Below are 26,353 nucleotides of genomic sequence, written 5' to 3'. Positions count from 1 at the left end.
ATTATCTCACATTACAGCTGCAGTAAATTTGGGCAGAATCTGCTCTCCTGTGTGTGATGGCACCTCCCCCTCCTAATCTGAGTGTTTACAACAGATAACAGAGAATGACGTGTAGGGACACAATGCAGAGCCATTTTGTTGGTGACCACAAATGTCTAAAGTGTCACCAAGGACAGCTGCATAGTGCTCCCCACATAACGCTTTGCATGCCCCGGTCCAGCAATACTCTGCCGCATACACGGACACACAATGCTCTGCCAGCACACACACAAAATGCTCTGCCACACGCACGGACACATAATGCTCTGCCAGCACACACACAAAATGCTTTGCCACACACACACACAGGCACGCACACACATTGCTCTGCCAGCACACACACAAAATGCTATGCGACACGCACACACAATGCTCTGCCAGCACACACACAAAATGCTCTGCCACACACAAGTACGCACGCACATATTGCTCTGCCAGCACGCACACACAATGCTCTGCCAGCACACACATAAAATGCTCTGCCACACACGCACACACATTGCTCTGCCAGCACACACAAAAATGCTCTGCAACACGCACACACAATGCTCTGCCACACACACAAAATGCTCTGTCACACACACACAAGCACGCACACACATATTGCTCTGCTAGCACACACAAGCACGCACACACATTGCTCTGCCTGCACACACACACAAAATGCTCTGCCACACGCACACACAATGCTCTGCCAGCACACACACAAAATGCTCTGCCACACACACACAAGCACGCACACACATTGCTCTGCCAGCACACACACAAAATGCTCTGCCACACACAAAATGCTCTGTCACACACACACACAAGCACGCACACACATATTGCTCTGCCAGCACACACAAGCACGCACACACATTGCTCTGCCTGCACACACACAAAATGCTCTGCCACACGCACACACAATGCTCTGCCAGCACACACACACACTTGTTCTTCTTTGATCTTCAGAAATTCTGACAGACAGCTGATGGAAAGCCCCTGCTTTTATTTACAAATTTCCCGCACTTTTCTAACAGCTGACCAATCAGCTGTTAGAAAAAACAGGAGCGCAGAACCGGCCTAAACCGGTTTAACCAGCTACCTCATGACAGGACACAGCTGTACTTAACCCTTCACTCACCACACATGTATTAAACATAAAACCTTTATTTAAAATAATGGCCATTCCATTATATATAAAACCAGGCCTGTGCCATCATGCATTCACACGGCATACTAGCTACCGTGCTCTGAACATGATAACACAAGGCCTATCTAAAATAAATAGACGTGACACTCTGAATAATTTAATGGCATTAAACGACCGTGACATTTATTAAAGGTTAAATAGCATATTAAACTTTCCAATAAATACCAATAAATAACCAACTCTTTATTAACCATTTCATAACCACTGTCCATAAACTAGTCCGCCAGCAAAGCTGACGACTTTTCCCACATGCCAAGGACCCACAGGCCATGGCCCACCCCCACTAATAAACATCACAGCCATTTTTCAATGCAATTCTGAAGTCCCAAATTAAAGATATCTAAGCCCACGTCCGACAGATGGACTAAATCTTCCCGATAGAGACCATTTAAAAAACCTTCCAGATCCACATGTCTGTAAGTGGAACCATTCAACGTTGGAAGAAATGTCTCCATAATCCGGTTTACTCTTTTCCGAATCCGCTCCCGAAACCTCAACTTATCGCAATTCCACTGCAGGCGGGGAACGATTTGGGAAAAGATCAAACCGGCCTGAGGAAACCAACTCCGAATGACTGATAAATCTCTTTGCATCGCAGTAATTAACTCTAAAGTTTTAATTTTACCAATATCATTCCCCCCTAAGTGCAAAATTATCATATTACGGGCTGGCCATAGAGTTTTCAAACAGGACATTTCTTTCATTAAACCATCCCACCTCATTCCCCTAACACTGTACCATAAAATGTTAAAATGTTCCAAATTGATGGCTAACTTGTCTCCATAACACCTTCCTGATGCTCTTCTCTTGGCCCAAAAAATGTAAGAATGTCCCACTACCCAAATGACAATGGGACCTGAAAATGAAAAGAAATATGATGAACATTCACACTAGCAAATTTGGACGGACATACATTTTATACCGTTTAGATTCCCATCTTCCAATACCCATGATTTTGTTTGCAGGTAACCCCCTTCTAGCAGCCTCTGTTGCTGCCCCAATACGAAATGAATGTGAAGATAGCTTAAGACTATCCAAATTGAGCTCCCGCAAGCACTTTTTTAGAACACAATTAAATTGAAAAATAGTTACCGGGTTTCTGTCCTGATGAAGTAAGAACGATCCATTGAACCACGGTCTAATTCGCAGCCAATTCTCGACATTGTATACAGGGCAGACCACCGAATTTTTAATCTTAAATAACCTAACTTGAGACCCCAATCCCTCTTGGTCAGATTTAGACCTTCTAATGAAAATGACCAATGATCTTCCCTCCAGGTAAACATCCGAAAAACCCAATCCGGACAACCGGGACCTACTTACCGAAACTAATTCACTGATCCTAAAAGCACCAAAATATGCTAACACAAAAGCTACTCTAAATACCGTTGACTCAAACACACTAAAACAGAAGGCAAAGCATACCACAGCCTAGTTAATAGATCAACTGAAATAGGCCTACGACTATCAGGTACCCACATCTTCCTTCTAAGACCTTTCAATGCCTGCTGTACTGGAAAAAAGCTTTTTAATGATAAGAAACCATGTAACTTCAAAAAGAATGAAACCCCTGAAAAAATGTTAGATATTGACCCTACCGAAAGATTTTTCTTCATCAAAAATTCCAAAAACCAAGTGACAATTTTACATTGCTCTGAAAACACTCCACATTACACAGAGCGCAAAATCTCTGCCATTCTAACCATGCGGCCGAATATCTGGCCCATGTTGAATCAGCCTTCTAATGACTGAAGAAATCAAGCCATCACTATATTCCATAAGTTTTCCGGACAACACCTTCCCAGCGGAGTCGCCCTTGGAAAGAGACGAAGCAGATCTTCCTGATCCTGCCGAGAAAGAGCAATACTCAACTCATTACTTCTACCTGACTCAAGCCGAGCTTTAACCCAAATGTTATGCTTAAGGCAAACTAAAACTAACTGCCTTAAAATCCTAAGACCCCAACCGCACCGGGCTGACATAGTGTTAACAGAAAACACCAAATTCTTATTGTCAGATAAAACCAGAATCCTCCGATTCGCCAATTTAACACCCCACACATCGATTAAAACCAAAATCGGAAATAAAGTCATCGCTGTCACACTACCTGATACACAACCAACCAACCAGGACTCACGCCAAAATTCCAGCAAAAATTCACCTTGACAGAAAACTCCAAAACCATACCCATTATGACCAAAAAACAATTGTAACTCATCAGCACTCTTAAACTCCTGTTGCCATACTGCTCTACCATTAAAATTCCTGCAGAAAAACGACCACATCAATAAATCCTCTTTAAGCTGTTGAGACAAGCGAATATGTGAACCTGGTGACCGAAGATCTTTGGTAGCCTCATATAACCGTCTGGAAAATACCCTAACCATTGGAAAAATCCGCAAATTAAAATTCAAAAGCCCAAGTAATGACTGCAGATTCTTCCAAGTAGTCTTTTTTCTGCCAATCATGCCCAAAAGCTCCGATTCCAACCTAGCAACTTTATCCTGAGGTAATCTACACTCCATCCTAACAGAGTCAATAGTGATGCCTAAAAACTCCAAACACTGACAGGGCAAAGTCGTCTTCTCCTCCGCAATAGGAACACCAAACAAACACATCAACTCACGAAACTTAACCAACAATTTCAAACAATCCTCAGACTCCGCCTCGCCAACAAATAAAAAATCGTCTAAATAATGCAGAATTTTCCCTTTAACACCCTCAACCTCAACAACCCAATGTAAAAATGATGAAAAAGATTCGAAATAAAAACAAGACAGGGAAAAACCCATCGGGAGGCATTTGTCAAAAAAATAGTGCCCCCTAAACTGAAAGCCCAGACAATTGAAGCCCATAGGGTACACCGGTAAAAGCCTGAATGCTGACTGAATATCTGATTTTGCCATTAAAGCCCCTCTACCTGCTTCCCGTAACAAATACACAGCTTGATCAAACGATGAATACCTAACCGAGACTATATCAGGGTCAATCGCATCATTTAAAGAACCATATTTTGGAAATGATAAATGATGGATGAGGCGGAAACTACCCTTCTCCTTCTTAGGAACTAACCCGAGTGGCGAAAGCCGAAAATTCCTGAACGGGGGACTATCAAAAGGGCCAACTACCCTCCCTAATTGAATCTCTTTTAGAACTTTGGAAGCTACCACCGACTCAAATTCATTTACTGAAAGAAGATTCTCTACCCAACTGCACCCTGACCCTTTAACCTCAGGAACAAAAAACCCGTTCACAAAACCATCCAAAATTAACTTAGCCGTCTGTCTGGGTAGCGATGTAACCAACCCAGCATATTTTGTACCATCACTGGTGTCACTGCCTTTAAATATGGACTCTTTTGTGTTGTGCTGCTGTTGTGTACTCTGATTCTGTTTTTTGAAACATTTGAAGACGGCATGATTGCCCCCACAAAAGGAGCATTCATGCCGAAATCTACAATTGGATGTAAATTTACATGACGACTTATTAAATGCAAAGCAATAACTTTTCTTAACCATTGGATTATTTTGATTAAATTTGTTAAAATTATTCCTCTGAGGAAGCATAAGGTTTATCTATAGGCCAACATGTTTTTCTGCATCAAGAGATATAATCAGGGATGGTATATTTTTTTCATTTATACGAGAAATCAAATTTAAGATTTTTCTTGTACCATCTGGAGCTTGCCTTCTTTCTATAAATCCCACCTGGTCGTTGTTTACTATTCCCGGCAAAATAGTTTTTAATCTTTCAGCAATCAATTTCGCGTATATTTTAACGTCCGAATTTATAAGCGAGATTGGTCTGTAATTATTTACAGAGTCCAAATCTCCTTTGGGCTTTGGCAAGACAGAAATCGTTGCTTCAAGCATTTCGTCGGGAAATTTGCCCATTTTTGCTACTTTGTTGAAAACCTCGGTCAAGTGGGTTGACAGAATATGGGAATATAATTTGTAATATTCATTAGTGAACCCATCTGGCCCCGGAGATTTTTTGTTTTTAAGACCACTTATTATTTTGTTAATTTCTTCTACAGTGAATGGGGCATTGAGGTTATCAAGATGAGTTTGGGAGAGTCGAGGAAGTTTAATTTTATCAAGGAAATTTTTAATCAAAAGTTCACTTGGCTGTGAAGTATGAGAGTCTTTATTTAGATTATATAATTTACCGTAAAATTTGGCAAATTCTGCCGAAATTTCTTTGGGATGGGTTATTATTGGACCGTCTGATTTTTTTATCTGATGAATTCTTCTTTTTACTCTAAGTTGTACTAGTTTTCGGGCCATAAGTTTGGAGGGTTTATTTACAGATAAGTAGTAGTTTGAATTCATGGTAAAATTAAAACGTTCGTACTCTTTAAATAATACTTTTTTCAGTTCTATCCTAAGATCTAAAATTTCTTTATGAATGGTAGGAGAATTAATATGGGATCCTTGTAACTTACTTTCTTTTTTACTTATTTCTGTCTGTAGATTATATATATTTTCTCTTTGTTTTCTTTTTTGGATAGCCCCCAATTGGATTAAATTACCCCTCATTACTGCCTTATGAGCGTTCCAGATTGTTGTTGGGCAGATTTCATCGGTTATATTCTCTTTAAAATATAGTTTTATTAGTTTTTCAATTTGGGGTTTATAAGTTGGCGAGTTAATTAAAAAGGGGTTAAATTTCCATAGAAAATTATTTTGAGGAGAGGGTCCCAGGATCACTTCACACAGGACAGAGGAATGGTCCGAAAATGTTCTAGGATTTATTTCTATTTTCCTGAATTTGGTGATAGAGAGGGAATTACTTAATATGAGATCTATGCGTGAAAAAGAATGATGGGAGTCTGAGTAAAAAGTATATTCCCTGGAGGATGTGTTAAGGCACCTAAATACGTCGAGCATTTCCTGACGAATCATCCATTGCTTAAGAGATTGTTTTTTGAGTCGATTAGGTGCCGTTGAATCTATGTTATTATCCGGAACCACATTGAAATCACCCACAATTATCAGGTCCCCCACTCTAAAGGCCCCGTCACACTAAGCAACATCGCTAGCAACATCGCTGGTAACGAACAACTTTTGTGACGTTGCTAGCGATGTTGCTGTGTGTGACATCCAGCAACAACCTGGCCCCTGCTGTGAGGTCGTTGGTTGTTGCTGAATGTCCTGGGCCATTTTTTAGTTGTTGCTGTCCCGCTGTGAAGCACAGATCGCTGTGTGTGACAGCGAGACAGCAACAACTAATGTGCAGGCAGCAGGAGCCGGCTTCTGCTGAGGCTGGTAACCAATGTAAACATCGGGTAACCAAGAAGCCCTGTCCTTGGTTACCCGATATTTACCTTTGATACCAGCCTCCTCCGCTCTCACTGTCAGTGCCGGCTCCTGCTCTGTGCACATGTAGCTGCAGCACACATCGGGTTAATTAACCCCATGTGTGCTGTAACTAGGAGAGCAAGGAGCCAGCACTAAGCAGTGTGCGCTGCTTCCTGCTCTGTGCACATTTAGCTGCAGCACACATCGGGTTAATTAACCTGATGTGTGCTGTAACTAGGAGACTGGGGGCTGGTCACTGGTTGCTGGTGAGCTCACCAGCAACTCGTGTAGCCACGCTCCAGCGATCCCTGCCAGGTCAGGTTGCTGGTGGGATCGCTGGAGCGTCGCAGTGTGACAGCTCACCAGCAACCTCCTAGCAACTTACCAGCGATCCCTATCGTTGTTGGGATCGCTGGTAAGTTGCTTAGTGTGACTGGACCTTAACCTCTTGTGTTTTATCTATCACCCGATCTAGAAATCCTATTTGTGCGCTATTTGGGGAGTGGAGGTTAACTAAAGTACACGGATTGTTGTTTATCAGGCATGTTAAGATATGATATCTGCCTTTGTCATCCTTAACTTCTGAAAGGAATTTACCGTATTTTTCGGACTATAAGACGCACCGGACCATAAGACGCACCCTGGTTTTAGAGAAGGAAAATAGGAAAATAAAATTTTAAGCAAAAAATGTGGTCGTGACACACTGTTATGGGGCGAGGATCTGCTGCTGACACACTATTATGGGGGTAATGTCCCCAAATTCTCTAGTAAGGTACCCCATCCTGGTAATGATTCTCCTGCCTTGTATATAATCCCCATCCTTATATTTATTTTTATATATATATATAAATATATATATATATATAATGTGTGTGTATGTATGTGTCACAAACCACCGGGGGGGTCACTCAGAAATCCCACCGCTGCCACCAATATGTCACAAACCACCGGGGGGTCACTCAGAAATCCCCCGCGCTGGCTACCAGTACGTCACAATCGGGGGGTAACAAGTGGGGGTCACCCCTCCTTTATACCTCCCGACCGACAGACAGAGCACGTGACGCGCTCTCTAGCGCCCCTCTTATAGTCAGGCCAATTATGGAATTGCCCGACAATAAGCAAGGAGGCCGCTATACTACTTATGCCGATTATTGAAGGGTCCCCGGTGAGAGTAGGGTATATATTCCCCCGACCTCCGCGGGCGGAATATATAAAACCTCCCTGAATCTCACTGGCCTCCCCACAATAATCCTTGGCACAACTCGCTGCCACCAACCGCTTCACGGTAACTATTAGCCGAACACACAGACGTGGGATTCAAGATCGAGATAACAGAGCAGCCCAAGATTAATTATATAATTTAATCCGCCTAAAGCACACTAGAAACTACAATATATACAATAGGGAATCTACAGAATATACATATGTCAGAGTACAGTTACAGATAAAGCATGGTTTACAACAGGTATGCAATTCAATCAGTTACCTTGTGCGTCTGGCCACAGGGGGGCGCTGTAGACCAGGTTTCCAGGAACTCCCACAGATGTTTCCTGCACGTGACCCCCAGCGAAAGAACACTGGAAAAGGGCCGAAGTAGGGTTATCAACCTGGGCAAATCCAGGTCCCCTCCTACCTTAGTGACCTCAGAGGGAGCACTGCTCCACCCCTGGCTTGAGTTATGGACAATCCACAACATGGAATATGGGCCATAACTTTGCCTGGGAGCGTCGTAGGCGGACGCCAATGCTCTCATTGTGACAGTTATGAATTTAGCTACAGAACGAGGGGACTCATGACCTGTCTGCCAGTTCCCCATTGGCTGATATCACGCCTGGGGCATTTCCCAATGTCCTGCTCCCATAAAAAGGGTGTGCCGGCATCGTCCGCATGCGGAGACACCATTTTTATGGTTGCCATATTTATCGGAAATATGGCTTGCGAGATATGAACCATTTTTTACTGGAGTCGTTCTGTCTGGCTAGTTCCAAAGCCTTATAATGAGATACAACTCTTGTTACAGGGTGACGGCAGGGAGTCATCCTGTGTCCTTTGTTCCCACATCATCTCATCTCCATATCACAGGAGATGGCCATGGAGGTGTAACACCTTCACAGATGCTGGACATTTAGGACAAGAAGGGAGGGGGCACTGCCAGGGAGTGATGAGCGATTATGACTGGAAGTCATAATTCATCTTCATATCCCGGGATTTGCCTCACACCTCCCCCCTTTTGAGGGCGCTAGGGGGCAGCACACTCCGGTGTTCCCCCGTGCGCCCGTCCGCGACCTCTCCTTGTCGGGACAGCCCGTCTGCGTTACCGTGGTCACGGCCCCTTTTGTGGCGAATGGTGAAGTTGTATTGCTGGAGCGCAAGGCTCCATCGCAACAATCGCCCATTCGTCCCAGAGACGGTGTGCAACCAGCTGAGGGGGTTGTGGTCCGTCTCCACGATGAAGTGGCGCCCGTATAGATAGGGTTGCAGACGCTGCAGGGCCCACACTATGGCCAGGCACTCCTTCTCCATCGTGGAATAGGCAACTTCCCTTGGTAACAGCTTCCTGCTCAGGTACAAGACTGGGTGCTCTTGGCTCGCAGAGTCCACCTGGCTGAGCACCGCACCGAGGCCGAAGTCACTGGCGTCGGTCTGTACTACAAACGGCCGCGTGAAGTCGGCTGCCTGTAGCACGGGCGGGCTGGACAGGGCGTCCTTTAGGGCCCGGAAGGCTGTCTCGCAGTCCATTGTCCAATCGACTGCAGAGGGCAGCTTCTTCTTGGTGAGGTCCGTCAAGGGCTTTGCCAGGCTACTATAGCATGGAACAAACCTCCTATAGTACCCAGCGGTCCCCAAGAAGGACATCACCTGCTTCTTGGTCCTGGGGGTGGGCCAGGATGCGATGGCTTCCACTTTCTCAGGCTCGGGCTTCAGTGTTCTCCCACCTACCCGGTGACCGAGGTACTGGACCTCGCTCATGGCCAGCTGATACTTTCCCGGCTTGATGGTCAAACCTGCCCGGTGGATCCGCCTGAGCACCTGTGCTAGATGCTCTAGGTGGTCCTCCCAGGTGGGACTGAAGACGGCAATGTCATCCAGGTACGCGGCCGCGTACCCTTCAAGTCCCTTGAGCAGGGTGTTGACCATCCGCTGGAAAGTGGCAGGGGCATTCCTCATCCCGAATGGCATCACCGTGGACTCGTACAGTCCAAATGGGGTAATAAAGGCAGAGCGTTCCCTGGCCTTGCGAGTCAGGGGGATCTGCCAATATCCCCGGCTCAGATCCATGATGGTCAGGTACTGAGCCCCGGCCAACTGATCGAGCAGGTCATCGATGCGTGGCATTGGGTACGCATCGGCGACCGTGACCGCATTGAGCCCCCTGTAGTCCACGCAGAACCGAGTGGTTCGGTCCTTCTTAGGGACGAGGACTACAGGCGAGGCCCAAGCGCTGTTGGATGCCTGGATCACCCCCAGCTTCAGCATCTCGTCAATCTCCTGGCGCATGTGTTGCTGCACCTCCAGGGAGACCCGATATGCTGAACGCCGGATCGGGGGATGATCCCCAGTGTCCACGTGATGGACAGCCAAGTCAGTCCTTCCGGGCTGGTTGGTAAACAACCCCCGGAAGGGGAGGAGGGTGGCCCACAGCTGGGACCGTTGGTCCTCCAAGAGCTGGTGGCCAACCTCCACATCCTCAATGGATCCGCCTGCCCTAACCTGGGCTAGCATATCCAAGAGGGTCTCCGCTTCTCCCTCCTCGGGCAGGTTGCACACGGGGAGCGCACATGCCTCCCGCTCATGATGTGCCTTCATCATGTTCACATGGAAGGGTTTCCGCCTTCCACGGGCAGGGTCCAGGGTGACCAGGTACGTTACAGGGTTGAGCTGCTGGTACACGAGGTATGGGCCTTCCCAGGCTGCCTGAAGCTTGTCCTGTGGTACGGGGACCAGTACCCACACCTTTTGACCCACTTGGTAGGTCCTCTCACAAGCGTTCTGGTCGTACCAACGCTTCTGATCGGCCTGGGCTTGAGCCATATTGTCGTGTACCAGTTGCGTCAAGGCCTGCATTTTGTCCCGGAAGCGCATGACATACTCGATAACCGACACTCCAGGGGTGGCCAAATCCCCTTCCCAAGCCTCTTTCACCAGAGCCAGGGGGCCCCGCACACGTCGCCCGTACAGGAGCTCAAACGGTGAGAATCCTGTTGAGGCCTGTGGAACCTCCCGGTAAGCAAATAACAGGTGTGGGAGATACCGCTCCCAGTCACGCCCATGGGAGTCGACCAACATCTTAAGCATCTGCTTTAAGGTGCCATTGAACCGCTCGCACAGGCCATTAGTCTGTGGATGGTACGGGCTGGCCACCAGATGTCGCACCTGGACTTGCTTACAGAGGGCCTCCATCAGCTGGGACATGAATTGGGTCCCCCGGTCAGTGAGCATTTCCTGGGGAAAACCCACTCGGGAGAAAATCTCCAGCAATGCGGTGGCCACCTTGTCAGCCCGAATGGACGACAAGGCCACTGCTTCTGGGTACCGGGTGGCATAGTCCACTACCGTCAGTATGAAGCGTTTCCCGGAGCTGCTGGGGATGGCCAGCGGGCCGACCAGATCCACAGCCACCCTCCTGAAAGGCTCATCGATGATTGGCAGAGATACCAGTGGGGCTTTGGGGTGTGGCCCCGCCTTCCCCACTCTCTGACAGGTTTCACACGAACGGCAGTAGGCAGCCACATCGGCCCCCATTTTTGGCCAGTAGAAATGCTGGTTTAACCTGGCCTTGGTCTTAGCGATCCCTAGGTGTCCGGCCATCGGAATCTCATGTGCGATCCGCAACAACTCCGTCCGGAACGGATAGGGTACCACTAACTGTCGGTCCCTGGGCCACGCCTCCGGTGAACCCTGCTGGACCGTGGCCCGGTACAGCCGTCCTTGGTCCCAGACCACTCGCTCCGGGTCCGAGTCCGAGGGAGGCTGTGCCGCCTGCTCCTTAAGAGCTTTCAGGCTGTCGTCAGCTTCTAACGCTGCCTGAAACCCCTGACTAGATGTGGCCAGAATCGACGAGACTGTCACATCTTCAGTCAGTACCCCGGGACCTGTGTCCTGGCCTCCACCTGACTCGGCTGCCACTTGGTCAGAAGGGGAAGAGCTATCGGACCTCCGGGAGGCCCCTTGGCTTCCAGCACTCCCACTGCGGGTGACAGCGGCCACAGCCCCTGCGACCGTGGGTCGTGCCTGCTCCTCCTCCGTTCCTGACCAAGTCGCCGGTTCAGGCAGACCTACCTGGCTTCCTGACACCCCGGTTGTGGGGGAACCATGCACCGAGATCTTACCTGGGAGCACTTCCGCTCCTGGACCGGCCCCAATCTCACCTGCCTGTTCCCCTCCTGCAGCAACAGAACCCCGCTGTGAAATCTCTGGGGACCCCACATTTGCTGTGGTAGCCCCCACCCCACACACTGGTCCTCCCCCTGCAGCACCCTGCTCTCTGCTTATCCCTGCAGAGGGCAACAGATCCCAGCTCACAGGCTGATTACTTGTAGAGGCATTGTCACACCTTTCTCTGACCCCCTCCCCTGTCACAGCTGCAGCTGTGTGTGTGTCTATGGTGTCTATGCAAGCAGAAATATCAGAGTTCACTCCCTCCTCCCTTACATCATTCATAGATAACACATTAACATTGTCCGGAGGCATGTCAGTACTGGCTGAAGGTTCAGCCCTTGGTTGGGGCCCAAACTGGGAGGTTATCTGCCACAAATCTGTCCCGAGTAGCACGTTTGCGGGGATCCGATCAGTTACCCCCACCTCCCTCACCCCTCGCCCTGCGCCCCAGTCCACATAAATGTCAGCAACAGGCAGCGCCGGGTCAATGCCTCCAATCCCGGAGACAGCGAGGGTTTTTCCAGGGATCAAGTCTTGGGGGGACACCATCTCAGGCCGCACCAGAGTCACCTCCGAGGCGCTGTCTCGCAGTCCTATGGTCACAGACCGGCCGACGGTGACAGGTTGGAAGCTGTCCAGGGACCTACCACCACCCCCACCCACACAATACACCTTGGGCGGCCCTTGGGACGGGGACGGAGCCGGGGCCTTGGGACGCTGAGGGCACATGGCCTTGAAGTGTCCAGGTAGGTTGCACTGGTGGCACCGTCTTGGTTCCGCCACGGGCCTGGAGAGGGGAGTTGAGGGGGACACCCCCTGCAGTCTAGGGGCAGGTGGGGCAGTCGCCGAATTCATCTTACCCCCTCTCCAGGTGCTGCTGGTGGCTGCTCTCCTGGCCTCAGGAGCACGATTGTTGGTGTAGTCATCGGCCAGGGCAGCTGTAGCCGTGGACCCCTTTGGCTTCTGGTCTCGGATGAACTGGCGGAGATCCTCAGGGCAGTTCCACAAGAGTTGCTCCGTGATGAACAAGTCCAGGATCTCCGGTCCGGTGGAAAGCTGCAGGCCTTGGGTCCAGTGGTCGGCAGCTCGGGCAAGTGCCCGCCGGTGGTCAGCCCAGGAGTCCTTTGGTCCCTTCTGCAGGGTCCGGAACTTCTTGCGGTAGGACTCCGGAGTGAGGTTGTACTGTTGGATCAGGGCCCGCTTGATGGTGTCGTAGCCCTGATCTGCCTCAGCAGGCAAGTCCCCAAGGATATCCAGGGCCTTACCCCTTAAACGGGGGGTCAGGTATTTGGCCCACTGGTCCTTGTCCAGATGGTGCTGCAAGCAAGTCCGTTCAAAAGCAGTCAAGAAAGAGTCCAAGTCTCCATCCTTCTCCAGCACTGGGAAGTCCTCAACACGGACCTTTGGAAGTTTGGTGTCTCGAAGGTCACGTGTGGCTGATGAGGGCCGGAGCTGAGCTAGCTGCAGCTGGTAGTCACGGTCTGCCTGTCGCTCTCGCTCTCGCTCTTCACGCGCTGCCTGCCGCTCTCGCTCCGCAGCCTCACGCTCTGCGTGCCGCTCCGCAGCCTCAGCGTCACGCGCTGCCTGCCGCTCTGCCCTGCGCTCTGCCAGGAGTCCCTTGTAGCCCTTCTGGTCTCCAGCCTGGAGAAGGGCCATAGCCATTTGAAGAAGGCTATCCGAGCCTCCCAGGCTCGGTGGAATGGCACGTGGTGATCTGCGGCACGCTGCAGAGCTAGGCGATTCACTGTCCCTTTCAGAGCGGAGGGCTGGCATCTGGCTCGTTGAGGAACCTTGGGTGAGCTCCTCCTCATCTTGTCTAGCAGTGCCAGGTTGCGCAATGTCCTCGGCAGAACGGTTTTCTGGCGTCGAGCTCCTGGAGGACTCGTGGGCAACCTCCTCATTGCTGTCCACAGCACCGTCCTCCCTCTCTTCGGCTCCTGCCTTAGCATTGGCCAGTTGCATAGCTCTGCTCCTGGTGCCATCAGCCATTCTTGCAGACTTTTGGTCACTGACACAGAACTGACACCTGATGCCTCCACACACCTTACAGTATCTGCACTCTGACACTCTAGTGTTGAGCTAGTCTGAAGACCCCAGCAGCCACAGCTGCTGCAGGCAGTCTTTAGTGTCTGGGAGTATGGGTCTCACACTCACACACACTATTATCTCGATCCCACCGCTTGCCACCAATATGTCACAAACCACCGGGGGGGTCACTCAGAAATCCCACCGCTGCCACCAATATGTCACAAACCACCGGGGGGGTCACTCAGAAATCCCCCGCGCTGGCTACCAGTACGTCACAATCGGGGGGTAACAAGTGGGGGTCACCCCTCCTTTATACCTCCCGACCGACAGACAGAGCACGTGACGCGCTCTCTAGCGCCCCTCTTATAGTCAGGCCAATTATGGAATTGCCCGACAATAAGCAAGGAGGCCGCTATACTACTTATGCCGATTATTGAAGGGTCCCCGGTGAGAGTAGGGTATATATTCCCCCGACCTCCGCGGGCGGAATATATAAAACCTCCCTGAATCTCACTGGCCTCCCCACAATAATCCTTGGCACAACTCGCTGCCACCAACCGCTTCACGGTAACTATTAGCCGAACACACAGACGTGGGATTCAAGATCGAGATAACAGAGCAGCCCAAGATTAATTATATAATTTAATCCGCCTAAAGCACACTAGAAACTACAATATATACAATAGGGAATCTACAGAATATACATATGTCAGAGTACAGTTACAGATAAAGCATGGTTTACAACAGGTATGCAATTCAATCAGTTACCTTGTGCGTCTGGCCACAGGGGGGCGCTGTAGACCAGGTTTCCAGGAACTCCCACAGATGTTTCCTGCACGTGACCCCCAGCGAAAGAACACTGGAAAAGGGCCGAAGTAGGGTTATCAACCTGGGCAAATCCAGGTCCCCTCCTACCTTAGTGACCTCAGAGGGAGCACTGCTCCACCCCTGGCTTGAGTTATGGACAATCCACAACATGGAATATGGGCCATAACTTTGCCTGGGAGCGTCGTAGGCGGACGCCAATGCTCTCATTGTGACAGTTATGAATTTAGCTACAGAACGAGGGGACTCATGACCTGTCTGCCAGTTCCCCATTGGCTGATATCACGCCTGGGGCATTTCCCAATGTCCTGCTCCCATAAAAAGGGTGTGCCGGCATCGTCCGCATGCGGAGACACCATTTTTATGGTTGCCATATTTATCGGAAATATGGCTTGCGAGATATGAACCATTTTTTACTGGAGTCGTTCTGTCTGGCTAGTTCCAAAGCCTTATAATGAGATACAACTCTTGTTACAGGGTGACGGCAGGGAGTCATCCTGTGTCCTTTGTTCCCACATCATCTCATCTCCATATCACAGGAGATGGCCATGGAGGTGTAACACCTTCACAGATGCTGGACATTTAGGACAAGAAGGGAGGGGGCACTGCCAGGGAGTGATGAGCGATTATGACTGGAAGTCATAATTCATCTTCATATCCCGGGATTTGCCTCACACCTCCCCCCTTTTGAGGGCGCTAGGGGGCAGCACACTCCGGTGTTCCCCCGTGCGCCCGTCCGCGACCTCTCCTTGTCGGGACAGCCCGTCTGCGTTACCGTGGTCACGGCCCCTTTTGTGGCGAATGGTGAAGTTGTATTGCTGGAGCGCAAGGCTCCATCGCAACAATCGCCCATTCGTCCCAGAGACGGTGTGCAACCAGCTGAGGGGGTTGTGGTCCGTCTCCACGATGAAGTGGCGCCCGTATAGATAGGGTTGCAGACGCTGCAGGGCCCACACTATGGCCAGGCACTCCTTCTCCATCGTGGAATAGGCAACTTCCCTTGGTAACAGCTTCCTGCTCAGGTACAAGACTGGGTGCTCTTGGCTCGCAGAGTCCACCTGGCTGAGCACCGCACCGAGGCCGAAGTCACTGGCGTCGGTCTGTACTACAAACGGCCGCGTGAAGTCGGCTGCCTGTAGCACGGGCGGGCTGGACAGGGCGTCCTTTAGGGCCCGGAAGGCTGTCTCGCAGTCCATTGTCCAATCGACTGCAGAGGGCAGCTTCTTCTTGGTGAGGTCCGTCAAGGGCTTTGCCAGGCTACTATAGCATGGAACAAACCTCCTATAGTACCCAGCGGTCCCCAAGAAGGACATCACCTGCTTCTTGGTCCTGGGGGTGGGCCAGGATGCGATGGCTTCCACTTTCTCAGGCTCGGGCTTCAGTGTTCTCCCACCTACCCGGTGACCGAGGTACTGGACCTCGCTCATGGCCAGCTGACACTTTCCCGGCTTGATGGTCAAACCTGCCCGGTGGATCCGCCTGAGCACCTGTGCTAGATGCTCTAGGTGGTCCTCCCAGGTGGGACTGAAGACGGCAATGTCATCCAGGTACGCGGCCGCGTACCCTTCAAGTCCCTTGAGCAGGGTGTTGACCATCCGCTGGAAAGTGGCAGGGGCATTCCTCATCCCGAATGGCATCACCGTGGACTCGTACAGTCCAAATGGGGTAATAAAGGCAGAGCGTTCCCTGGCCTTGCGAGTCAGGGGGATCTGCCAATATCCCCGGCTCAGATCCATGATGGTCAGGTACTGAGCCCCGGCCAACTGATCGAGCAGGTCATCGATGCGTGGCATTGGGTACGCATCGGCGACCGTGACCGCATTGAGCCCCCTGTAGTCCACGCAGAACCGAGTGGTTCGGTCCTTCTTAGGGACGAGGACTACAGGCGAGGCCCAAGCGCTGTTGGATGCCTGGATCACCCCCAGCTTCAGCATCTCGTCAATCTCCTGGCGCATGTGTTGCTGCACCTCCAGGGAGACCCGATATGCTGAACGCCGGATCGGGGGATGATCCCCAGTGTCCACGTGATGGACAGCCAAGTCAGTCCTTCCGGGCTGGTTGGTAAACAACCCCCGGAAGGGGAGGAGGGTGGCCCACAGCTGGGACCGTTGGTCCTCCAAGAGCTGGTGGCCAACCTCCACATCCTCAATGGATCCGCCTGCCCTAACCTGGGCTAGCATATCCAAGAGGGTCTCCGCTTCTCCCTCCTCGGGCAGGTTGCACACGGGGAGCGCACATGCCTCCCGCTCATGATGTGCCTTCATCATGTTCACATGGAAGGGCTTCCGCCTTCCACGGGCAGGGTCCAGGGTGACCAGGTACGTTACAGGGTTGAGCTGCTGGTACACGAGGTATGGGCCTTCCCAGGCTGCCTGAAGCTTGTCCTGTGGTACGGGGACCAGTACCCACACCTTTTGACCCACTTGGTAGGTCCTCTCACAAGCGTTCTGGTCGTACCAACGCTTCTGATCGGCCTGGGCTTGAGCCATATTGTCGTGTACCAGTTGCGTCAAGGCCTGCATTTTGTCCCGGAAGCGCATGACATACTCGATAACCGACACTCCAGGGGTGGCCAAATCCCCTTCCCAAGCCTCTTTCACCAGAGCCAGGGGGCCCCGCACACGTCGCCCGTACAGGAGCTCAAACGGTGAGAATCCTGTTGAGGCCTGTGGAACCTCCCGGTAAGCAAATAACAGGTGTGGGAGATACCGCTCCCAGTCACGCCCATGGGAGTCGACCAACATCTTAAGCATCTGCTTTAAGGTGCCATTGAACCGCTCGCACAGGCCATTAGTCTGTGGATGGTACGGGCTGGCCACCAGATGTCGCACCTGGACTTGCTTACAGAGGGCCTCCATCAGCTGGGACATGAATTGGGTCCCCCGGTCAGTGAGCATTTCCTGGGGAAAACCCACTCGGGAGAAAATCTCCAGCAATGCGGTGGCCACCTTGTCAGCCCGAATGGACGACAAGGCCACTGCTTCTGGGTACCGGGTGGCATAGTCCACTACCGTCAGTATGAAGCGTTTCCCGGAGCTGCTGGGGATGGCCAGCGGGCCGACCAGATCCACAGCCACCCTCCTGAAAGGCTCATCGATGATTGGCAGAGATACCAGTGGGGCTTTGGGGTGTGGCCCCGCCTTCCCCACTCTCTGACAGGTTTCACACGAACGGCAGTAGGCAGCCACATCGGCCCCCATTTTTGGCCAGTAGAAATGCTGGTTTAACCTGGCCTTGGTCTTAGCGATCCCTAGGTGTCCGGCCATCGGAATCTCATGTGCGATCCGCAACAACTCCGTCCGGAACGGATAGGGTACCACTAACTGTCGGTCCCTGGGCCACGCCTCCGGTGAACCCTGCTGGACCGTGGCCCGGTACAGCCGTCCTTGGTCCCAGACCACTCGCTCCGGGTCCGAGTCCGAGGGAGGCTGTGCCGCCTGCTCCTTAAGAGCTTTCAGGCTGTCGTCAGCTTCTAACGCTGCCTGAAACCCCTGACTAGATGTGGCCAGAATCGACGAGACTGTCACATCTTCAGTCAGTACCCCGGGACCTGTGTCCTGGCCTCCACCTGACTCGGCTGCCACTTGGTCAGAAGGGGAAGAGCTATCGGACCTCCGGGAGGCCCCTTGGCTTCCAGCACTCCCACTGCGGGTGACAGCGGCCACAGCCCCTGCGACCGTGGGTCGTGCCTGCTCCTCCTCCGTTCCTGACCAAGTCGCCGGTTCAGGCAGACCTACCTGGCTTCCTGACACCCCGGTTGTGGGGGAACCATGCACCGAGATCTTACCTGGGAGCACTTCCGCTCCTGGACCGGCCCCAATCTCACCTGCCTGTTCCCCTCCTGCAGCAACAGAACCCCGCTGTGAAATCTCTGGGGACCCCACATTTGCTGTGGTAGCCCCCACCCCACACACTGGTCCTCCCCCTGCAGCACCCTGCTCTCTGCTTATCCCTGCAGAGGGCAACAGATCCCAGCTCACAGGCTGATTACTTGTAGAGGCATTGTCACACCTTTCTCTGACCCCCTCCCCTGTCACAGCTGCAGCTGTGTGTGTGTCTATGGTGTCTATGCAAGCAGAAATATCAGAGTTCACTCCCTCCTCCCTTACATCATTCATAGATAACACATTAACATTGTCCGGAGGCATGTCAGTACTGGCTGAAGGTTCAGCCCTTGGTTGGGGCCCAAACTGGGAGGTTATCTGCCACAAATCTGTCCCGAGTAGCACGTTTGCGGGGATCCGATCAGTTACCCCCACCTCCCTCACCCCTCGCCCTGCGCCCCAGTCCACATAAATGTCAGCAACAGGCAGCGCCGGGTCAATGCCTCCAATCCCGGAGACAGCGAGGGTTTTTCCAGGGATCAAGTCTTGGGGGGACACCATCTCAGGCCGCACCAGAGTCACCTCCGAGGCGCTGTCTCGCAGTCCTATGGTCACAGACCGGCCGACGGTGACAGGTTGGAAGCTGTCCAGGGACCTACCACCACCCCCACCCACACAATACACCTTGGGCGGCCCTTGGGACGGGGACGGAGCCGGGGCCTTGGGACGCTGAGGGCACATGGCCTTGAAGTGTCCAGGTAGGTTGCACTGGTGGCACCGTCTTGGTTCCGCCACGGGCCTGGAGAGGGGAGTTGAGGGGGACACCCCCTGCAGTCTAGGGGCAGGTGGGGCAGTCGCCGAATTCATCTTACCCCCTCTCCAGGTGCTGCTGGTGGCTGCTCTCCTGGCCTCAGGAGCACGATTGTTGGTGTAGTCATCGGCCAGGGCAGCTGTAGCCGTGGACCCCTTTGGCTTCTGGTCTCGGATGAACTGGCGGAGATCCTCAGGGCAGTTCCACAAGAGTTGCTCCGTGATGAACAAGTCCAGGATCTCCGGTCCGGTGGAAAGCTGCAGGCCTTGGGTCCAGTGGTCGGCAGCTCGGGCAAGTGCCCGCCGGTGGTCAGCCCAGGAGTCCTTTGGTCCCTTCTGCAGGGTCCGGAACTTCTTGCGGTAGGACTCCGGAGTGAGGTTGTACTGTTGGATCAGGGCCCGCTTGATGGTGTCGTAGCCCTGATCTGCCTCAGCAGGCAAGTCCCCAAGGATATCCAGGGCCTTACCCCTTAAACGGGGGGTCAGGTATTTGGCCCACTGGTCCTTGTCCAGATGGTGCTGCAAGCAAGTCCGTTCAAAAGCAGTCAAGAAAGAGTCCAAGTCTCCATCCTTCTCCAGCACTGGGAAGTCCTCAACACGGACCTTTGGAAGTTTGGTGTCTCGAAGGTCACGTGTGGCTGATGAGGGCCGGAGCTGAGCTAGCTGCAGCTGGTAGTCACGGTCTGCCTGTCGCTCTCGCTCTCGCTCTTCACGCGCTGCCTGCCGCTCTCGCTCCGCAGCCTCACGCTCTGCGTGCCGCTCCGCAGCCTCAGCGTCACGCGCTGCCTGCCGCTCTGCCCTGCGCTCTGCCAGGAGTTCCTTGTAGCCCTTCTGGTCTCCAGCCTGGAGAAGGGCCATAGCCATTTGAAGAAGGCTATCCGAGCCTCCCAGGCTCGGTGGAATGGCACGTGGTGATCTGCGGCACGCTGCAGAGCTAGGCGATTCACTGTCGCTTTCAGAGCGGAGGGCTGGCATCTGGCTCGTTGAGGAACCTTGGGTGAGCTCCTCCTCATCTTGTCTAGCAGTGCCAGGTTGCGCAATGTCCTCGGCAGAACGGTTTTCTGGCGTCGAGCTCCTGGAGGACTCGTGGGCAACCTCCTCATTGCTGTTCACAGCACCGTCCTCCCTCTCTTCGGCTCCTGCCTTAGCATTGGCCAGTTGCATAGCTCTGCTCCTGGTGCCATCAGCCATTCTTGCAGACTTTTGGTCACTGACACAGAACTGACACCTGATGCCTCCACACACCTTACAGTATCTGCACTCTGACACTCTAGTGTTGAGCTAGTCTGAAGACCCCAGCAGCCACAGCTGTTGCAGGCAGTCTTTAGTGTCTGGGAGTATGGGTCTCACACTCACACACACTATTATCTCGATCCCACCGCTTGCCACCAATATGTCACAAACCACCGGGGGGGTCACTCAGAAATCCCACCGCTGCCACCAATATGTCACAAACCACCGGGGGGGTCACTCAGAAATCCCCCGCGCTGGCTACCAGTACGTCACAATCGGGGGGTAACAAGTGGGGGTCACCCCTCCTTTATACCTCCCGACCGACAGACAGAGCACGTGACGCGCTCTCTAGCGCCCCTCTTATAGTCAGGCCAATTATGGAATTGCCCGACAATAAGCAAGGAGGCCGCTATACTACTTATGCCGATTATTGAAGGGTCCCCGGTGAGAGTAGGGTATATATTCCCCCGACCTCCGCGGGCGGAATATATAAAACCTCCCTGAATCTCACTGGCCTCCCCACAATAATCCTTGGCACAACTCGCTGCCACCAACCGCTTCACGGTAACTATTAGCCGAACACACAGACGTGGGATTCAAGATCGAGATAACAGAGCAGCCCAAGATTAATTATATAATTTAATCCGCCTAAAGCACACTAGAAACTACAATATATACAATAGGGAATCTACAGAATATACATATGTCAGAGTACAGTTACAGATAAAGCATGGTTTACAACAGGTATGCAATTCAATCAGTTACCTTGTGCGTCTGGCCACAGGGGGGCGCTGTAGACCAGGTTTCCAGGAACTCCCACAGATGTTTCCTGCACGTGACCCCCAGCGAAAGAACACTGGAAAAGGGCCGAAGTAGGGTTATCAACCTGGGCAAATCCAGGTCCCCTCCTACCTTAGTGACCTCAGAGGGAGCACTGCTCCACCCCTGGCTTGAGTTATGGACAATCCACAACATGGAATATGGGCCATAACTTTGCCTGGGAGCGTCGTAGGCGGACGCCAATGCTCTCATTGTGACAGTTATGAATTTAGCTACAGAACGAGGGGACTCATGACCTGTCTGCCAGTTCCCCATTGGCTGATATCACGCCTGGGGCATTTCCCAATGTCCTGCTCCCATAAAAAGGGTGTGCCGGCATCGTCCGCATGCGGAGACACCATTTTTATGGTTGCCATATTTATCGGAAATATGGCTTGCGAGATATGAACCATTTTTTACTGGAGTCGTTCTGTCTGGCTAGTTCCAAAGCCTTATAATGAGATACAACTCTTGTTACAGGGTGACGGCAGGGAGTCATCCTGTGTCCTTTGTTCCCACATCATCTCATCTCCATATCACAGGAGATGGCCATGGAGGTGTAACACCTTCACAGATGCTGGACATTTAGGACAAGAAGGGAGGGGGCACTGCCAGGGAGTGATGAGCGATTATGACTGGAAGTCATAATTCATCTTCATATCCCGGGATTTGCCTCACAGTATGTATGTATGTGTGTGTGTGTCCCTCATCCTGCTATATGTGCCTCATCCTGCTATAGGTCTCTCATCCTGCTATAGGTCCCCCATCATCCTGCTATATGTCCCCCATCATCCTGCTATATGTCCCCCATCATCCTGCTATATGTCCCCCATCATCCTGCTATATGTCCCCCATCATCCTGCTATATGTGCCCCATCATCCTGCTCATATGTGCCCCATCATCCTGCTCATATGTGCCACATCATCCTGCTCACATTTGCCCCATCATCCTGCTCATATTTGCGCCATCATCCTGCTCATATGTGCCCCATCATCCTGCGGAACACACATAAAAAAAATAAAATAAACATTTATATTCACCTTTCCTCGCTCCACGCAGCGACGCTCCTCCTCCGTCTGTGCCAGCAGCGCTGTGTGGAGCCGGCCACGCTCCCTGCTGCACCGCGATCTCCTTCTGTCTGTGCCGGCGATGCTGTGTGGACACGTGCGCACAGCGATGACGTCATCGCTGTGAGCCCCGTTAGTCTCTACACAGCGCGGCCGGCAATCAGGAGGACATCGCGGTGCTGCGGGGAACGGTGAGTAATGTGCACTGATTCACTGCACCCCGCGCTGATGATGATGCGCGGGGAGCAGTGAATACAGCCGCACATGATCACTCCTGGCTGTAGTTGCCAGGGGTGATCACGGCTGGCTGTTTACTTCGCGCGCGTCCCCGCTCATCACCCCGCCCACCTGTCAGCGCTGAGAGATGGGCGGGAGGATGGGCGTGCATATGTAATGAGCGGGCCCACGTGGTCACGGCAGGCGCTGCTGCTGCCTGCTCGTGCCCCCGATGACCCGCTCCACCGCAGCACCCTCATTCCCCGCAGCCATGCCTTATATTCAGACCATTAGACGCACCCCCCACTTTCCCCCAACATTTGGGGGAAAAAAAGTGCGTCTTATGGTCCGAAAAATACGGTAAAGTTTAGGGAATTTTTTATTATAGTGATGACTCCTGCTTTTTTTTTGTCCTTCAAGGCTGAGTAGATATTTGAATAGTTCTTGTGGGAGAAATTTGGGTGATTCATCCTAGCAAATTTTGATTCTTGAATGCAGATGATATCTGCATTTGAGGATTTAATCCCTTTCCAAGTCAGGTAACGCTTTGCTGGGGAGTTTAAACCTTTCACATTGTATGACAAGATCTTTGTTGTCATGACGTTATCAAAACGCTCGAGTAATAAAGTAGTAAGGGAAGATGGGGAAGAGAATTTGAAAGGATGAAAGATGAATGAGGTATGAGAGAAGGGTAGAGGAGGGTAGAGAGTCAGTACTAAACAAAGGTGGAGTAAGAGAGAAAAGAGAGAGAAAGAAAAGATAACAAGAAACTATAATTACAACAGAAGATATAAGATCTATTAAAAGCGAAAAAATTCTAAGAAAAAAACCTTATTTAAAATTAAATTTCCTTAGCAACTAGTAATTACCTTCACTGTAAATAGATATGTCAATACAAACAGGTTAAAAAAGTATTTTACCTATAAATGTACAACTATAAGTATCAAACACCTACAGAAAGTATAATAAAGGAGAGAAAAGGAAAAAAAAAATTCCTTTAGGGTTCTTTCCAAAAAAAGGTGGAAAGGAACCTCAAGTAGGCAATAGTTTGTGGAAAGAAAGGAGGATAAAAATAAAAATAGGTTTTCCCCCTTTCCGACAATGACTTATTTATAAAAAAAAATAATTAGTGAAGCTCCAGTATAAGCTCATTCGGAAATCCTCTCCTATTAAGTTGACTATGGTTAAGTAGATGATTGTATTCCAATAATAGTTTCCTTTGGATACGTTGGAGAGTCCTCTTGAAGATGAGCATCCTAAAAGGAATAATGGAAGGCCTACTGCGTGTCCATCCGACAATCCTCTTGTAGTCGGTTGGCTGTAGAAAAGTGGGTAATTGTATTCTAACAATAGGACCATGGTAGTCAATCAGGAAAAGTTCTTATAAATGAGTAGCCCTTGTAAAATAAGACAGTATATGACAAATTTATATTACAAAATTCTTTTGTGAATTGTGCGGATTTATAATCCATGGTGTAGTATAGTTTTAACATTTCCAGGTTAATTTGAAAAGCATCTCAGTGAGAATATCAGGTTTTGTGCTGTGGATCCTCACTTAAGGTACCGTCACACTAAGCAACTTACCAGCGATCCCAACAACGATAGGGATCGCTGGTAAGTTGCTAGGAGGTTGCTGGTGAGATGTCACACTGCGACGCTCCAGCGATCCCACCAGCAACCTGACCTGGCAGGGATCGCTGGAGCGTCGCTACACAAGTTGCTGGTGATCTCACCAGCAACCAGTGACCAGCCCCCAGCGCCGCGTGGAAAAAGCTGCGCTTGGTAACTAAGGTAAATATCGGGTAACCAACCCGATATTTACCTTGGTTACCACCGCACGGAGCTACACGTGCAGAGAGCAGGGAGCAGCGCACACTGCTTAGCGCTGGCTCCCTGCTCTCCTAGCTACAGCACACATCGGGTTAATTAACCCGATGTGTGCTGCAGCTAAATGTGCACAGAGCAGGGAGCAGCGCACAATTCTTAGCGCTGGCTCCTTGTTCTCCTAGTTACAGCACACATCGGGTTAATTAACCCGATGTGTGCTGCAGCTACATGTGCACAGAGCAGGAGCCGGCACTGACAGTGAGAGCGGAGGAGGCTGGTAACAAAGGTAAATATCGGGTAACCAAGGACAGGGCTTCTTGGTTACCCGATGTTTACATTGGTTACCAGCCTCCGCAGAAGCCGGCCCCTGCTGCCTGCACATTTAGTTGTTGCTGTCTCGCTGTCACACACAGCGATCTGTGCTTCACAGCGGGACAGCAACAACTAAAAAATGGCCCAGGACATTCAGCAACAACCAACGACCTCACAGCAGGGGCCAGGTTGTTGCTGGATGTCACACACAGCAACATCGCTAGCAACGTCACAAAAGTTGTTCGTTAGCAGCGATGTTGCTAGCGATGTTGCTTAGTGTGACGGGGCCTTTAGAGTCGCAATGAGCCTTAAACCTTCCTCAAGAGTATAAATTGGAGTTATTTTGTTCTTAATCCAGACCAGGAGTTTTGTGGGGAAACCCCATTTATACAGAATTCCCCATTCCTGTAAACGTTTGGTAGTATCTGTAAAAGCTCTCCGGGAGGCAATTGTCTCTCTAGATAAGTCAATGAACACCTTTATTTGATTATATGGCTCTGGAAGAAATCTGTTGTTTCTCAAGTATCTCAAAAGAATCTCCTTGGTACTAAAGTAGTGAAGTCTTAATATAACGTCTCTAGGTAGATCAGATGGTACAGTTCTGGGTTTTGGAAGTCTGTGTATTCTATCAATTGTTAATTCGGGCTCTGACAATCCAGGAATAGCTTTACGGATTAGATTTTTAACATAGTCTGCTAGGTTATTATTCGATATGTTTTCCTCTATGCCCCTCAGTTTTATGTTGTTTCTCCTAGATCTATCCTCTAGATCTGCCACTTTATTTTTTAGGGTTGTTAATTGACTCTGGATGTCACTTTGATTTTTAGAGAGTTCTTCAGTTTTGTTTTTGACCTCTACAATTCTGTTTTCATTGTCCGATATCCTACTGTTGACCGCCTGAAGGCTATCTTGTAAGATTTTTGTCTGTTTGTTGATTGCCAAATCAATATTCTCATTAATGGCGTTGAGTAGGCTCCCAAAGAAAACCTTGATATCGTTGTTTCCGAATCCAAGAATACTATCCAGTTTGGCCAATGTCAGAGGATCCCTGGCAGGAGACATAGAAGCCTTAGAGTCTATTCTTAACCTTTGTTTATCCGGGCTTGTCACTTCTGAGTCATCACTAGAATCTGAGATCGAGCTATAAGTAGCAACATGTTTTGTGGAAGGGTTTTCTTCATTGTCTCCTCCTTTTCTTTTGAGTGAAACTGACGAGTCCATATCCATATGGGAAGAGGTCGATGTGTCCAGATTGTCATATGTAGAAGGAATCAGTTTAGTGGGTTTAATGTATTGTTGTTTATTGCTATCATTTGACATCCCCCCATCTTGGTATGACATGTTTATTTTACCTATTATCTCGTTTTGTTTTAAACAGTCTTGATGGTGCGAGGATATATGGTTTTGTGTTTTCTTAGGAGATATTTCTCCTTCCAAACTTGTACCTTTAAAAGAGTCACTTTTTGTTTGGGTTACTA

The sequence above is a fragment of the Anomaloglossus baeobatrachus genome, chromosome 7 (assembly GCF_048569485.1).
Source record: "Anomaloglossus baeobatrachus isolate aAnoBae1 chromosome 7, aAnoBae1.hap1, whole genome shotgun sequence".
Taxonomy (NCBI): domain Eukaryota; kingdom Metazoa; phylum Chordata; class Amphibia; order Anura; family Aromobatidae; genus Anomaloglossus; species Anomaloglossus baeobatrachus.
Note: the sequence above shows the minus strand (reverse complement) of the source record.